Source organism: Rattus norvegicus, chromosome 19, assembly GCF_036323735.1.
Source record: "Rattus norvegicus strain BN/NHsdMcwi chromosome 19, GRCr8, whole genome shotgun sequence".
NCBI lineage: Eukaryota > Metazoa > Chordata > Mammalia > Rodentia > Muridae > Rattus > Rattus norvegicus.
In genome coordinates, this window is record NC_086037.1 from 69,484,633 (window position 1) to 69,501,307 (window position 16,675).

The following is a 16,675-nucleotide window of genomic DNA, read 5'->3' on the forward strand; positions in this document are numbered from 1 at the left end:
TGTGTGTCTGTGTGTGTGTCTATGTGTAAGAATGTGCACATGAATGCAGATGCCTGAGGAGTCCAGAAGAGGGCGTGGATTCCCTGGAGCAGGAGTGAATTCTAGGTAGTTGTGAGTCTCTTGAGAGGCATGCTGGGAACTGCAAGAGTAGTATGTATTTTTGGGGGGGGGACAAAGTCTCACCTATGTAGCTCTGGGGTGCTCAGACTCACAAAGATCCTCCTGCCTCTGCCTCCCCAGTGCTGGAGTTTAAGGTGTGCACCACCAGGCCTCCCCAGCAATATTATTCTTAACCCATGAGCCATCCTTCCAGCCAGCATTACTTTAAAATAACAACTCTCCAGTTGGAGGAATGATACAGGGGTTAAGAGCATGAACTGTTCTTGCTAAAGTCTCAGCACTCACCTGCCACCAACTTCCTTCCCACAGAGTGGTTTCAAATCCCCTGGGTGTCTCTATAGGTCCTGACACTGAATCCCCTGGGTGTCGTATAGGTCCTGACACTGAATCCCCTGGCTGTCTCTATAGGTCCTGACACTGAATCCCCTGGCTGTCTCTATAGGTCCTGACACTGAATCCCCTGGGTGTCTCTATAGGTCCTGACACTGAATCCCCTGGGTGTCTCTATAGGTCCTTACACTGAACCCCCTGGGTGTCTCTATAGGTCCTTACACTGAATCCCCTGGGTGTCTCTATAGGTCCTGACACTGAATATCCTGGGTGTCTCTATAGGTCCTGACACCGAATCCCCTGGGCTCTGTCTGGTGTAAATTACAGAACCAGCCCCTGAGATTCAAAAATTGGAGCTGGCTCCAAACTCCCCCCACCCTGTCACCTCAGAGCCTTGCGGTCCAATGAGAGACAAGGGCTTCAGAAAAACAGGGCATGTGACTCGGGTAAGGGTACCAAGCTCACTGGTGCCAGCCCAATTCAGGGCCCTGAGTCTTTTGTGAAAACAAAGGCTTGGTCTACAGAGAGCCAAGAATCCCTGCCAACTACCAGTGTGGAGGCTGCCTACCACCGCAGTAGAAGGCTGTGGTAGCTTCCAGCACCATGGGGCATGTTCCCAGCCCCTCGGCCTTTCAGAAGGGATGAAAGGGAAGAAAGAGGTCGAGAGACTCCCATGGTACCTGAACGGAATTGGAATGCTCCTGGGGACAAAACCCAGCTTATTGTCTGCAGGGCTGTGCCCTGAGGGGAAGTTTTGTTCCTTTCAATGAGGGGGACCAACCAGGCAGGCCCTGGAGCCTCTGGGAGCAAATACAAGATAGTGTAATGGAAACGGAAACGGCGTTGGATTGAGTGTTCCTGTGCCCTCTGAAACTCTACCATATCTTTCTGAAGTCCTCAAGGGCCACCGCTTGAAGGCCAAGCCAGGTGGCATCTCCTAGTCTAACTGAGCCATGGAGGGGCTGGGAAGAGGAAGAAGAGAATGGCCCCATTCCCAGATAGCTCAGAGTTCTGACAGAGTGTGACAGGTTTGTCTAAAGAGCAAACCCTGCCACACACAGCCTGGCTTCCAGAAGCTTCTTAGCTCTTAGCTTCTTAGCACAGCTAAGGGAACGGCCATCTTAGGATTTTGCCACATCCTACACGCTATGAGGACTTAGCCGGGTCTCTTACCCCCAGCACCCCAGAGTCTACCTCCTACACTCTGGGATTTGTCCACATTTGTTCTCAGGACACCTCATCAGGGACAGGGCCAACCACTTGAAAAAGTGGGTGTCCATTGGATCCATGTGAGGTCTGTGGCCCAAGCCACCAGCCAGGTCCTGACACTGGGACACTGACTCTTTTTGCACAGTGCTGTCCCCTTCATCCAGCCCCTCTTTATGGTCTCCTTGGCACACTCATTCTAGGTTCTCCTCTCAGTCTCTCTGCATTCCTGGTTAAGGGTCCTGTAGCTTCAGTCACTGTCCTGCTGTTCTCCTTATCTGAACACCACAGGAGATGGGGTGTCCACCCAATGGAGTCACACTGGACACCTCTACCTTAGCCTCTCCATCTGAGCTGACCGGCCAGTGAACACTCAAATCCACTTGGCTCTGTCCCCCCAGGGCTGGGATTATAGCTTTGTGTGTGTGCACTGGGGATCGAAGTTAGGACCTCAGGCTTGCACAGCAAGTTTTTACCACTGAGCCATCTCCCCTGACCCTTCTTCGCTACCTTCTTTATCTAAGATGTAGTTATTTATTATACATGAGTACATTGTAGCTGTCTCCAGACACACCAGAAGAGGGCATCGGATCTCATCACAGATGGTTGTGAGTCACCCTGTGGTTGCTAGGATTTGAACTCAGGACCTCTGGAAGAGCAGTCAGTGCTCTTAAACACTGAGCCATCTCTCCAGACCCATCTCTGCCTTCTCAATACTTTGTAGTAAGGATTAAATTCAACCCAGGAAGCCTCAGGGACACATTGGAACCACAGTTCAATACAAAGTGTCGCTTCCAGATGGTTCTTTTTTCTTTCAATCAATTAAAGGTGTTGTTCCATTTTCCTATAGATTACATTATTTCTGATGAGAAACCTGTTGTAATCCTTACTTGTGCTCTGTTGTGAGCAATGTTTCTGTGTGGGCAGGACTTCCTAGGACATCACCTTGTTGCGGTTCCAGATCAACTCCTGTCTTCTCTGTACCTACATGCTCCTTTCTTTCTCCCCTAGCTTATGGGCTTTATTAAAATTGGTTCCTTCTTTCAAGCATTTTTTTTTTTATTTCTCCACTTCTGTTTCTGCCTTGGGCAATTCTAAGAGCGCTTGACCCATCAGCTAGCTTGTACGCGATTCTATTTTGTTTTGTGTGTTGTGTTTGGCCTGAATTGATGGATGTATACATTCGATCACTGCCTGCAGAGGTCAAAAGAGGGTGTCCAATCTCCTAGAACTGAAGTTGTAGGCGGTCGCCGGCAGTCTTGTGGGTGCTGGGAACTGAACTGCAAGCTCGAGTGCTCGAAACCACCGAGCCATCTCTCCGGCCTTGTAAGCGTTTCCCTTGTTTTTTCCTTTTTTAAAAAAAAGACTTATTCTATTATTGTATGTCTAGGAGTGCTTTGCCTACACGTATGTATGTGCACTGTGCGTGTGCCTGGTGCACATGAAGGTCAGAAGAGAATTTACTTGTTTTCTGGGAGTGACAGCTGGTTGTGAGCCACCACGTAGGTGCTGGGAATTGAACCCAGGTCCTCTGCAAAAGCAGCAAGCGCTCTTAACTGCTGAGCCAACCCGATAGCCCTTGCTTATTTTCTTTCTCCAGTGTTCTGTTATATAACTTTTCTGTACTTTATTTCTGCTGCCTCCCATTCCTTCCCGCTCATTTTCCCACCCCAGCCCTGTGGTTTCCATCTCTCCAGGTGCAGCTTACGTTTTCCCTGTCCCCGTCCCCATCTTCCCTCTGGCTTTGTGAGCGCACAGGACACTGAAGAACACTTTTACACCCTTGTCTCTTAATCCATCCCATGGATCAGTTCTGATTGATTTTCCCCCTCGTTATGGGCTGTGTCTTCCTGCTTTCTCTGCATGAGTGGGCGTTTTTATTGACTGACTCTTAGCTTGGTTGCTAAATATTTCCCCGTTCCCATAAATATTCTCTGGCTCTTCGGGGACACAGGTGACTGGAAACCAGCACAATCACGCTCAGTCCTGATTTTAGGTTTTGCCACCTGGGTCCGACACAGTGTCTACGTTTGAGTTCATTTCCTCATTGCTGAGGTCTCAGAAAAATCCAGAATGACATGATAAGTTTAAGATCTCTAATCTTGTTGCTTTTTTTTTCCGGAGCTGGGGACCGAACCCAGGGCCTTGTGCTTGCTAGGCAAGCGTTCTACCACTGAGCTAAATCCCCAACCCCCTCTAATCTTGTTTTAAGATTATCTTTTTAATTGTATGTGTATGGGTGTCTTCCAGAGTGAATCCAGGAGGCCTTGGAGACCAGAAGAGGGTGTTAGAATCAAAGTTACAGATATTTATAAACCACCATGCAGATGCTGGAAGCAGGATTTGAATTTGAGTGTCCTCCAGTCTCCCTCTCCCTTTCCTGAGACAGACGTATGTGGCCAATCGGGAACTTGCTACATGGCTGATAATGGCCTTGAAGTTCTGATGATCTCCCTGCTAGCTCCCAAGTGCTAGGATCACAGACGAACATTCCCAAGTTCGGGTTCCACGGTGTGGGGCTGGAACCCAGGGCTTCCCATACTCAAATCAAGCTCTCCCTGTCAACTGAGCTATATCTCTTGCCCTAAAGGCCTATAATTTTTAATTTCCCTTTTCAGGCAATACAGTGTCTTCAGTGTTCTGGGATCAGAGCCTGGAGGCCTTTAGAGACCATTGCTAGGTCAACTACATGTTCTGTTCCCCCCAAGTTTATTTCTGTCCCCTTCATTAGAAAAACTACCCCTCACCAGTCCACACTTCCTGCTGTATCAAGACAAATGAAAACTGCCTTTGCTGGCTTCCTAGAATTCAGATCAGGCCTGACTCTGCTCAAATGCTAGGCTGTCTCACCATCAGGTCAGAAAAGATGGTTTTTCACTGCTCCATCATTTTCTCCCAGGGCTTCTCTCTGATTGACAGGCCCTGGCAGGGAGCAGGATGTCGATGCGCTGTAGTTCACAGATCCCTCACTCGGCCCTGTGGAGTGTGGTGTGTCTCACTGTGATTGACTCTTCTGCCCTCTTAGGATCTGGAAGCGGAATCGGTGCACAGAGGGCTGCAACCAAGGGATGACCAAAGAGCCCGATGTATTTATCGCCGGGAAGACGGAGGGCAAGCGTGATTCAGGTTGGAGCTGAAGATGCAGCGTCTCTTTAGACCAATAATTTGAGGGCCGAGAGAGTTGCACACTAGCCTCTGCTACAGCTATAAGAGGGCTCAATGTGAAAGGGACAATTCGGACAGTGTTCTAAAGACAAGCGCATAGACAGGAGATGGATGGGAAGAGGGGAGCACCCTCCATGGGTCTCTGGATCTCCCTTCTAGCCACTCAATGGCAGAGCCTCCTATGGGGAGCTGACAAAGCAAGGGTGGGTTTTGTAGCAAACATCTCCGTGGGAGCAGGGGATGTGCAGAGCTGGGGAAAGAAGGCTGAGAACTGGTTCTTCAGAGTGAGGCCCTTTCAAAGTGAGGCCTCTTACACTGGGCCTCCAGGCTGCTTGGTCTGTTCAGCAAGAACCCTTCCACAGTCATATTTGACCACCTCTATTTCAGATTAAGTTCCTCCTCTACTGTCCCCTACATGACACCCCTCCCTTCTAGCCTGCTGGCTCACTTTACCTAGCATGCCCCTTCCTGCAATATTTCCTCTCAGTTATTTTCCAAGTCCTGACTATCCACCCCTGGGCTGTGACCTCTCACTTTCCCACCCTTGAATTTGGGGAGGAGCTCAATGTCCTCTCTGAGGTGACACCCCACTGCCCAGTCCCTTCAACAAAGTCTGACTGCTAGGCTGTCTTTAACAAGTGCCAAGGATAGAACTTCCTTCACATGACCTCCCAGCTGAGCTCCATCCCTCCTGTGCTGTGTTTCTGTGCTCTGAGACTGCTCATGCCAGACTCGACAGACAGACAGACAGACAGACAGACAGACACACACACACACACACACACACACACACACACGGCTGCCAGTGCACAGCCTCTCTGCTGGACCCTTATTTATAAGATTTTTGTTTTCCTGAGCTCAATCAAATCCAGACACATGTGGCTTGTTGTGTTTTTATTGCCATTGTGCCGAAAGGAATGTGTAGAGATTTATGGGCATGCCCACGTGACCCGGGACGATCTATACATTCACATGGAGTGAACTCACTCGGAAGGAAGCTAGGACACCACGTGTCCATTAAATAATGGAAAATGAAGTGTGCATTTTGAGAAACAGCCCTTCACCAAAACATATGAGATAATGTTCTAGAAAACACTGTGCCAGGGCTAGAAGGAAGCCCAGGCTCTTCCTGCCTCTCCGTGTAAGACTGTAGAAAGGCCCAAAGGTCCCTCGCTATAGGTGTAGAGCTGGTAGTACCCTCCAACAGAAAGAGGAAAGGACGGGCCACTCATTGCTTGGTCTGCCCTGCTTCCTCTCCTCATGCCTTAACTATGTAGACAAGAATGTAGCCAGACAAAAACTAACCAGCATTTTACGCCGTTCTTCTGCAAGTCTAGCTGTTCTCAGACAGGTAGGACTAGTGCCAGACCAATAACCCACTGACTGCTCAAAGCTCGAAAGACAGGATACAGGAGAGGAGAGTCAAGGTTCAATGAACTATTGACCTGCGCTCCACCTTGGGGAGTGGGCTTCTAAAGCACGCACCCCTCCTCACCCCACTTTAGCTGGGACGTTGCAGCTGGCTTTGACTTCTTGGGTCTAGTTGGGTCAGATTTGCTGAAATCTGATATATTGTTTCTTCTTTTTAAAAAAAAAATATTTACAGGCCTGGAGAGATGGCTCAGTGGTTAAGGGCACTGGCTGCTCTTGTAGAGGACCAGGGTTCAGTTCCCAGCACCCACCTGGCATCTCACAACCGTCTGTAACTCCAGTTCCAAAGGAGCTGACACCTTCTTGGGCCCATTGTGGGCACCAGGAATATACATGGTACAAGGATATACACACAAGCAAAACACTCACAAAAACTAAATAAGTCTTAAAATTACACTTATTTATTTATTTTTTTAAAATGTTTATTTCATGTATGTGAGTACACTGTCGCTGTCTTCAGACACACCAGAAGAGGGCACCGACCTCATTACAGATGGTTGTGAGCCACCATGTGGGTGCCGGGATTGAACTCAGATCCTCTGGAAGAGCAGTCAGTGTTCTTAACCCCTGAGCCATCTCTCCAGCCCCATTACACTTATTTATTGATTTATTTCGTGTCTATGCACATGCATGCACCTTGTGCAGAAGTCACAGGACAACGTGTGAGAGGCAGTTCTCGCCTTCTACCGTGTGGTGCCCTGGGATAGAACTCATGTCATCAGGCTTGGCAGGGGGTGTGTTTAAATTCTTTTTTTTTTTTTCTTTTTTTCGGAGCTGGGGACCGAACCCAGGGCCTTGCGCTTCCTAGGCAAGCGCTCTACCACTGAGCTAAATCCCCAACCCCAAGGGGGTGTGTTTAACGCACCAACCCATCCTGTGGGCCTGCGTTACTTTTCTGTAAGTTGAACTTCACTGCAAGTTTTGTGTGAGTTTTGTTGTATAGAACTGAAGAATAGGGAGAGGTGTTTGTTGCAGAGGTCACCAGCTTTCCAGGATTCTGGAACACTGAAGAATGGCTAGCTGTTTAGGTGGGACATTTTAGAATTGTGAATGCCTAACAAAATGGAGCGAGGAGGAGACGATTCCTCACAGAAGGGCAGAGGAAATCAAGCAGCAATTCTGTCCGGGACAAGCTCCCCACAGAAAAGCCCGGATTGGGGGTGGGGGTCTGCTCACTGAGGTCTCTGCCTTTTGGAGGAAAGAATTCACGGTGAGTCAGACTTAGCTGAGAGAGGAGAGAACAGGGGCTGAACAGGACAGCCGATCTGTGACCATCAGACAGGAGAACGGCAATTCCTAGGGACTGGGTGAACCAGACAGATGGTTCCTTACACAACACCCATTGTGAAGCCTCCAGACAGATGGACATGGGAGTCACGCAATTCAGGTAAACCCTGGAAAAGCCAAGCTTTCACAGTGAGTGTAAAGTGGGAACTCTGATGGAGTAGGGTCTCAAAGAGCCCGGTAACGCTGGGAAGTGTCACTCAGCAAAGCCACAGCCTCCATAGGGAGATTTCATTTACTCGTCACCCAGGTTCTCCTTGTTAGATTAACCTTGGCACATTTTTTCCTTCTACCTTTATCAAAATCTCTCTCTCTCTCTCTCTCTCTCTCTCTCTCTCTCTCTCTCTGTGTGTGTGTGTGTGTGTGTGTGTGTGTGTGTGTCTGTCTGTCTGTCTATCTCTTCTCTCTCTGTTTTTCTCTGCCTCTGTCACTCTGTCTTTCTGTCTCTCTAGCTCTGTCTTTCTCTTGTGTGTGTGTCTGTTTCTCTGTCTATTTCTCTGTCTCTCTGTCTCTCTGTCTGTCTCTCTCTATCTCTGTCTCTTTCTCTGTCTCTCTCTTGTGTGTGTTTCTCTGTCTATTTCTCCATCTCTCTGTCTTTCTGTCTCTCTGTTTTTCTGTATCTCTCTCTCTGTGTATGTGTGTGTGTCTATCTGTCTGTCTCTTCTCTCTCTCTGTTTTTCTCTGCCTCTGTCTTTCTGTCTCTCTCTATCTCTGTCTCTCTCTTGTGTGTGTGTCTGTTTCTCTGTCTATTTCTCCATCTCTCTGTCTTTCTGTCTCTCTGTTTCTCTCTCTCTCTCTCTCTCTCTGTGTGTGTGTGTGTCTATCTGTCTGTCTCTTTTCTCTCTGTTTTTCTCTGCCTCTGTCACTCTGTCTTTCTGTCTCTCTCTATCTCTGTCTCTCTCTCTCTTGTGGGTGTGTGTCTGTCTCTCTGTCTTTCTGTCTCTCTGTTTTTCTTTATCTCCTCTCTCTCTCTCTCTCTCTCTCTCTCTCTCTCTCTCTCTCTCTCTCTTCCTGTTTCTCTCTGTCTCTGACCCTGCCATGAACCTATATCCACAACTCAACCCTCTTTTTTGTTTCCATGTTGAGGTGGTTGTCCAGGCTGGTCTTAAACTCTGGCCTCGAACTTTGAATCCTCCTACTTCAGTCTCCTGAGTAGCTGATGTCATCAGCCCCAGCAGGATGGAGACATTTGATAAATGTGATAAGAATTTTAATAACCCTTAGCTGTTCTTTCAGAAAACCTGGGTTTGATTCCCAGCACCCACATGATAGGAACTTCAGTTTCAGAGGATCTGATGCCCTCCTCTGGCCTTCTTGGGCACTGCAACGGTATGATGTGTGGCCATCCATGCCAGCAAAATACTCACACACATAAAGATAAATTAATTTTAAAACTAAAAACAATAAATGGGATTAGCTAAAGTAAGGGGCTGGCTGAGATGACCGAGAAGGGTCACAGGCCTGGGGTCTGGTTGGAGTGGAAGGAAGACATGACAACTGTGGTCTATTTGAATCCATGTCCCCGACTTTCCTTCCCGGCTTCCAGGGTAAAATGCAAGCCGTCAGCCCAGCTCTTTCTTAGTCTTGAGCTTGAGTCTTCCAATCTCTAGGAAGAGAACTCGCCTAATGCCACAGACAGAGAACTCAGCAGCTGGTTGTCAAGGCCCAGAGAGAAGCCAAATGGGATTAAAAACAAATTTGCTGGTTGAAAATGACATCGCCTGCAGGTATTGGCTGGCTTTGGGAACTGGAGCATAGTGAGTGTGGAGGGGCAGGTACTTAATAGGGTACACTAGGGCCTCCTCCCTGGGACCTGTTCTCCCTGGGGCTGTGCACAAGGTTCCACCCTTCCCCCACGAGTTCCTGGAGCTACGTTAGAGTGGCCCCATTTTGGCTCTGGGACCAGCCACTGGGACCTAGTGGAAGATGGGGGTGGCCTTGTTCTCCTTGGACACTGCCCTGAGAACCCGCTCACCCAGTAGACTCTCCTTCCCCCGGGGAACAGGAGAGGCATACAGCTAGTCACTGATGTTCCAAGCCAGCTGACCGCCACATGAGCCGCTCGGGAGACTCAGAGAGTCTTGTTGGATCCTGAGCCCCTGACCCAGGGGACAGAGAGCTCAGTATGCTTGCTTGTGTCTAGTGTGGGATTCTGGCCGTGTTTTGTAAAGTGTTTTTGAAGCAATAGAAATGGATACATTGTTTGAATAGAAGATACTATTGTTTCAGTTTATGGGGGCAGGGAGCCAGGGTGGCAAAAAAACAGGAGGGGGTTAAGGGGCAGGGAGAGAAGATTGAAGACTTTACAAGCCAGAACAGGTCGTGTGCATCAATAGTGTGTAGAGGTCATAGCCATCTCGACAAGTTCTGGACCGTCCTAGAGGGTCCTCTGATTCACCTGCCCCAGGAAACTACGGCCCACCAGGCTCCAGAGGGTTGCAGGGTAGTATTGGCTCATAGCTTGAGAGTGGAATACAAAACTCACACCTCTCAACCCACAGTGGCAATCCAGGAGGCCAGCCTGTTGGAAGCCAGTGAAGAGCTGGCTCCCGGTGGAGTGAGAATAGCCTAGCTTAAGTCTAGCAAGGAAACTGCTTGTCTAAGGTGGCTTGGCCTCAGCCTAGGAAGAGGCTCACTGGCCTGTAGCTCTGGAAGTGCCACCATGATGAGGTCTGTGGCAGGGATCTCACAATTCCCATCCCCGATTCCAGACCCCAGGCTTTCTCCATTTGTTAACACATTCTGTGGCTTGGATCTCCCTGGAACAAGAGGCCTGGAGGGAGCCTGGCCTGGTAACACCAGCCTGTCATTCCAGCTACTCAGGAGACTAGTAGGGGGCGTCACTAACTCAAAACCAGCCTGGCAACTTAAAGGGGGAAGTGTAGTGGGCTGACCTAATGCTGTTCTCATTCTAACGCTAAGCGCTAAGCGTGGGCCCCTAAGACCTAGAGTCTGTAGTGGCCCCTGGGATCCAGCCCCCACGTGAATTCTGATTGGTGAATAAAGATGCCAACAGCCAATAACTGGGCCAAAGAGACACAGGAGGGATTAAGGTTTGGTGGGTTTCGGGGAAGCAGAGAAAAGCCACCATGGAAGAAGAACACGCAGGAGAGGAGAAAGGAGAGCCGCCATGGGTTAGCTGAGCCATAGGCAGCTGCCCAGCTGTTGTGCTGCCTAAGGCATATTTAAAAATACAAGGGCTGCGTGTGTGCTTTTTATCTGGGACTCAAGGATCGAAGGCAGGGAAGAAACCCCACGTCAGGATTTTTAATATTTCTCACTACAGACCTTGTATCCAAGTTGGAAATAAAAAAGAGTTCTGGGAGTGCAACTTACCTGTAGAGCGCTTGCCCAGTGGACTGTAAGCCCAGCACTTGGTGCCCAGTGCTGCAGAAACCAAGAAAAAGCTACCCGAACTCAAGGCTCGTGTCAGGAACCCTGACCATAGACTCCACTGTGGCCACCATGAAAAATCTTTCTCTGCTTTTCACTAGTGTGTGGGATATGTGTGTATGGGCATGGCGTGTGTGTGTGTGTGTGTGTGCATGTGTATGCTTGTGCATGTGTGTGTGCGCGTGTGTGAATATGTGGAGGTCAGAATAGGGTACCGGGTATCTTCTCTCAATATCTGTGTTATTGTTATCCAACTTGAGGGTCACAACCAGTGCCTCCAAGTGAGGTCTGGCCATCCATCCTCACAAACCAGTTGAAGGAACCAAAAAAGGAAGTAGGAAAAAAAAAAAAAAAAAGAGTATCAAATGTAGTCACATTGGGAACAAGGACAAAGAGACCCAGCAAGCCACATTCCCCAAGTCCAACTTCCTGGTCTTGAAGTGAGATCAACATTTAAATAGAGGGCCAAGGACATGAACTTCTAAATAGCACTGCCCACCACGGATCCATCGTTGTCTAGGTATCAATCTCATTCTGTAAGGTGGTCTGATGATGGTTAGAACTGTGTGAAATCTCTTTCTGGGAGACAAGTTCCCCTCAGCCGGTACCTTTTCTGCCAGGTGAGTTACACTATTGCCTTGAGACTCTGATCTTCAGGCTCGCAAAGTAAATACTCTTACCCACTAAGTCAGCTCTCCAAAGCCACTTCTCATTGTCACGTGTCTGTTTCCATAATTGGTCTGTTGAGGACAGGTGGCTGAGCTGGCTTGTTAGGGCACAGATTGATTGACCTTGACAGTTCCCATAACATTCTGATCCATCTGTGCAGATGACACCCAGGGCCTGGCTGTCACAAGCCTTCTCAGGTTCTAGGTCACAGGTCTGCCTGTCTCCACATGGACCTTGGCTGTGGTTGAGGACAGAGCAGTGTTCACCCTGCCTGTCCTGCATCACAGCTAAGAGGAAACCAAGTCGAGGAGGACCAGCTGTAACCCATATGTCTGCAACGTACTGTGTGTGCCCTGAGCCTCTGAACCAGACACGTCACCCCATTAGAATCATCTCTGGCTTCGGGGATCTCTGAGCAGAGCCAGCTGGCATAGTATCTACGGCCTCCTGTTTCTAGGTGCATCTGGCCCAGTTTTGACACCACTAAGAGGTGACTGCTGCCAGAGGCCTGGGGCCTTGTTACTTACTGGGAGAGAAAAAGGCCACCAACAATTTTTTGTTTTTTTTTTTTTTTAATACTCTGGTGATGCTGCCCCTGGATATTCAGGGATGGTTTGTCAGGTTTCCCTACAAAGGCTTCTCCTTCTCTGCTCTTTGGCACGTGGCAGAAATTCAGGAATAGGCTGAGGCCAGGAAATCCAGCTTCCCACGCTGGTTGAGTTGGCACCTTCCTCTGAGGGTGGAGTCCTGGTACTTCTGGGTCCTCCTTGCTTTAAGTCTGTTACTAGGTTTAGCAGGCCTGGACCAGCCACCATCCTTGGTTGCCAACAACGTAGGCAAGTCAGAAATGAGAAGCATCTAAATTTAATCACCGTGGCCACGCTGGAAGAGGAACAAATTAAAGAGTTCCAGTGGCCAGGTCTGTCTTTGAAATACGGATGTGAGGTTTGGGCTTAAAGCAAGGGTAAGAGCTAAGTCGCCTTGATCACGGCGTGGTCCAGCTCATCCCTGTCCCATCCCAGACGGCCTGAGCTCCAGTCTCCTGCAAGGTGATCTGACAGTGTGTCAGAAACGTGTGAAGTCTGTCTTAGAGACAAGCTCCCGCTCTGGCTGGCACCAGGTTTCAGTTTTTCCCTCCGCTCAGCTCAGCATCTGACTCCTGGGGTAACTCCAGTTCCTTGATACCCATTGTTTCAAAAGTCTGAGAGATAAAGGGTGGGGGTGAGGGGTCACAAGCGCCTCTGTGGAATATCTGCATTCTTGCCAGAACCGGTGACGAAACCCTTTGAGAACTGGGTCCCGTCATCTGGGAACTGTGACAGGCAAGAACTCACAGGCCCTTTGAGAGAACTGAGGTTCTCTGGCATCCCTGAAGGTGGCAGGTGACATTGCTCCTGTCACTTGAGCTGCAGAGAATGGGCTGCTCATCTGTCGACCAGGACCAGCCCTCCGTCCCCAGGTCCGATGAGTCCTCTCTCAGCACACTGCTTCTGTTGCTTGCCTCGTGGTCTAGTGACCTGGTGACCCTGCCCTATTCCCTTCTGGTGCTCCACTCTGCTTCTCCCTCTAAGAGCCTGGCCAGACCTGACCTCACCCTGCCCGCTTTGGGGCACACTCCAGAGGGAGGCAGCTCAGGGTCTGCTGAGGCCTGGCTGCAACCTGTGAGCTAGCGACTGTGACTTCCGCCATAGAGGACAGCATGCTTCACCCTTGACGGACATCGTGTCTCAGACGGGCTGACTGCTCCCCTAGGAAGCTCCAAAGTAAACAATGGAGGTTTTTTTTTTTTTCAGTTTAAACTGAACCCCCCTCCCCCAGAGCTGGGTCAGGAAGGGAACTGAGAAAGGCATTTTCCTCCGCCATGGACTTCACCCCTCTGAGTGGAGTGCTCATTCCCTAACACCTTAGGAGTGGTGACTTGCCTCTCTGTCACACAGCACGCTGCTCTGAGCATCCACCGGAGCAAGAGGAGCCCAGGTGTCTCTGTGAAGATGCTTCCTCCCTGTCCTTCCTGCCTCCTGCTGTGGCCATGGCCCAGTGAATCTCTACCTCCCAGAGCAGAATGGGATCCCCTGAGGCAGCCTTCACCAAGCCTGGAAAGAGAAGCACCATGTGGAACACCTTCCAAGTCCCCAGCCGGGGAGCTCACATTCCGGTGGATGAACAGGCAAAGGGGCTTCTTGTCATAACCAGAGGACAACCCTGACTTCACATGACTGGGTCATTCTTCACCTAGAACAGACACGGCCGCCAGTGGGTTTGGGTTAAAAAAAAAAATCCAATCTAGAAAATTCAAAAATAGATGTATGAGTCACCGGTGATGTTTGCAGGCCGAGAGCAGTTTGCTGAGAAGAGACCCAGCTGGCTGGTGATGGGGTCCTGGCACGTTCTGTCCCGCTATGTCCTCAACATCAATCTGCGCTTCTCTCCTGCGTGGGCCGGGAAAGGCTTGCTGCAGCGATGCCGTGCGTGTCAACTCTGAAGGGTAGCAGCGTGGAGGTCACAGAGTCCCAAGGCAAGAAGGGTTCCAGGGAACCTGATGTCAGGAGGTCTCAAAACCAAGCCGCTCGGGTTGTCGTGGGTCCTGGTGTGTGTGCCTGCCCTCTGTCTGGACTTTAAGTTTCATTTCTCTGCTTGCTATCCCTGTCACATGTCGCCGAGCTGCTGTCTCAGGCTACAGGTGAGGAGCTGGGGGAAGGGAAGCTGAATGATGCCCAGGTGACTTAGCGAGAAGCAGTGCCTGAGACCAAAACTCTTCTATGGACCATGGAATAACTCACGCGTCACCCACGGTGGAGATATAACCCAGGGCCTGACAGGGCTTTGGTGAGCTCTGGGGTTCCAGACAACAGGGGGTTCATGGGATGACATATTCTCCCAACTGGCATTGCAGAGCGACAGGGCCAGAGTCTCAAGAGCCGGGTGAGTGATCCAAGGGAATGAAGAGGCAAGGTTTCCAGAAACGCAGCCCTGTGGAGCCCATTGGTCACAGAACGCCAAGTTGGATCTGGCTGATTTGATGCAGGGGAGGCTGGCACTGTGGTTCCCAGAGAGATGGGCAGCTCGACTTGCTTCCAGGGAGCCACGAAACCTCACTGTCTTAGAAGTTTGTGGACAAGCAAGAAAGCCAGGCAGAGCTGAGAGCAGTGGCTGCTCTTCCAGAGATCCTGAGTTCAAATCCCAGCAACCACATGGTGGCTCACAGCCATCTGTAATGAGATCTGATGCCCTCTTCTGGTGTGTCTGAAGACAGCGACAGTGTGCATATACATTAAATAAATAAATAAATAAATAAATAAATAAATAAATAAATCTTTAAGAAAGAAACAGAGAAAGAAAGAAACAAGCAAGCCAACAAGGCAGAGCTGGGGTTCAGGGGCAGAGGACCATATTCTCCCACTAACCCCTCCTGCTGCCCGAGGGTCAGGTGGGGCTTCTCTTCACCATACCCACTCCCCTTTATCCTATTGCTACAAGGCAGCAGCATTTTCTCAGGAAGAGCCAGGAGGCTGGGGGCGGGCTGTTTGAGGGTAGAACCTGATGTCCGTCTATAGAGTCCTTGATAGAGAAGCCAGAGAACGGGATGGCAGGAGAGGTAACTCACTGCAGGAAGCCTGCAGCCAAGGAGGCCTACAGAAGGCAGCAAATAGTAGGGTCTGAAACTGGGACCAGAGAGGAGAAGCTGACAGGGCCTAGTGAGAGGCAGGCAGGACCCTGGGGGAGGAAGGGGAGGGCTATCTCATTCCGTTTGAGGTAAGGGATGTATTTTGCGTCGATGGAAGTTTATGTGAAAAGTGACATCTGGCCAGCCGGCAATGGCACACACCCTTCATCTTGGCACTTGGGAGGCAGAGGCAGACGGATCTCAAGTTCCATGACAGCCAGGGCTACGCAGAGAAACCTTATCTCAGAAAAAAAAAACAACAACAACAACAACAACAACAAAAAAAAGACATCTGGAATCTCTCCACGTAAACTTGGCGACCTTATCAAGCTGCGTCAACAAGCAGGACCAAACTAATTAACTAGGCTAGATATCGAATTTCTTCCACTCCAAAATAGACTTTCACCTCAACTGTACTCACTCAGCAGGGGGCCTGGAGGAATTCGGCATTCGTTCTGGGGTCAATGCACTTGTCTTTGGGAAATCTTTCTGTAGCTCTGTCCCTCTGAGAGCCCGGTGATCCCTCTGAGAGGGCACAGTGACTGATGGGGGGCACTTTTGTTCGCATATGGTAAGAGGCAATGTGTATCTGTACAATGTGTATGCTCTGCATGGACACACTTCTCATGAATGGTGTGCCGCTCTGCGTTCACCCCGAGTGCTGCCTTGAGAGGAGATCAAGGCTCATCGGCTGTGGGAATGTGCAAACCCAGGAGCGTTTGCACAGAGACAGTAATTAGGACCAAGTGCAGGAGATACAATGAGAGAAGCTTCCGCACATGAGCCTCACAGCCGTGGCCGACCACCTGACAGGTGAAACGCAACATAAGCAATTGGTGGCCTCTGTTCCCAGCCCCTCCGAAGCCTGCTGGCACCCTGCCTTCTTGGATCCCTGGCTCTCTGGACAGAACTCAGCTTCAAGATTCATCCCTGCCTCTGCCCACAGGGCTCTGTGGTGAGGGCTAGCGTTAAGTCTGGTGTTCTAGTCCTACTTCTAGAACAGGGCCATCTGTCTGCCAGGTAGCTGCACTGAGCCGTCACCTCCGCTCGCTGCCAAAGGGATGGTATGGAGTCCGCTGGGCCGCCTCCCACTGGTGTGAGTCTCTTTATTGCATGTCATAGTGGAACCATCTCCTCACAAAGCAGAGTTGCTGTGAGCGGAAGTCCATGACCCACGGGGTCTAGGACACAGTGGGAGTGAGGTATGAGGTCATGTCAAAGGGACAAACTGAGGTTCCAGTCGCCACTCCCTCCTGATGCACACGATCTTGAGTGATGCCAGATATAGAGGGACAGGTTGACTTGGGGACTTTTCAGAAGTGGAGCCACCGCATTGAGAATGGGGAATTTCTGGTTGTAGGGCCCACTTTGGTAAGTCGCCCAATAAATTCACTGGCTCACTAGGTAGAACTG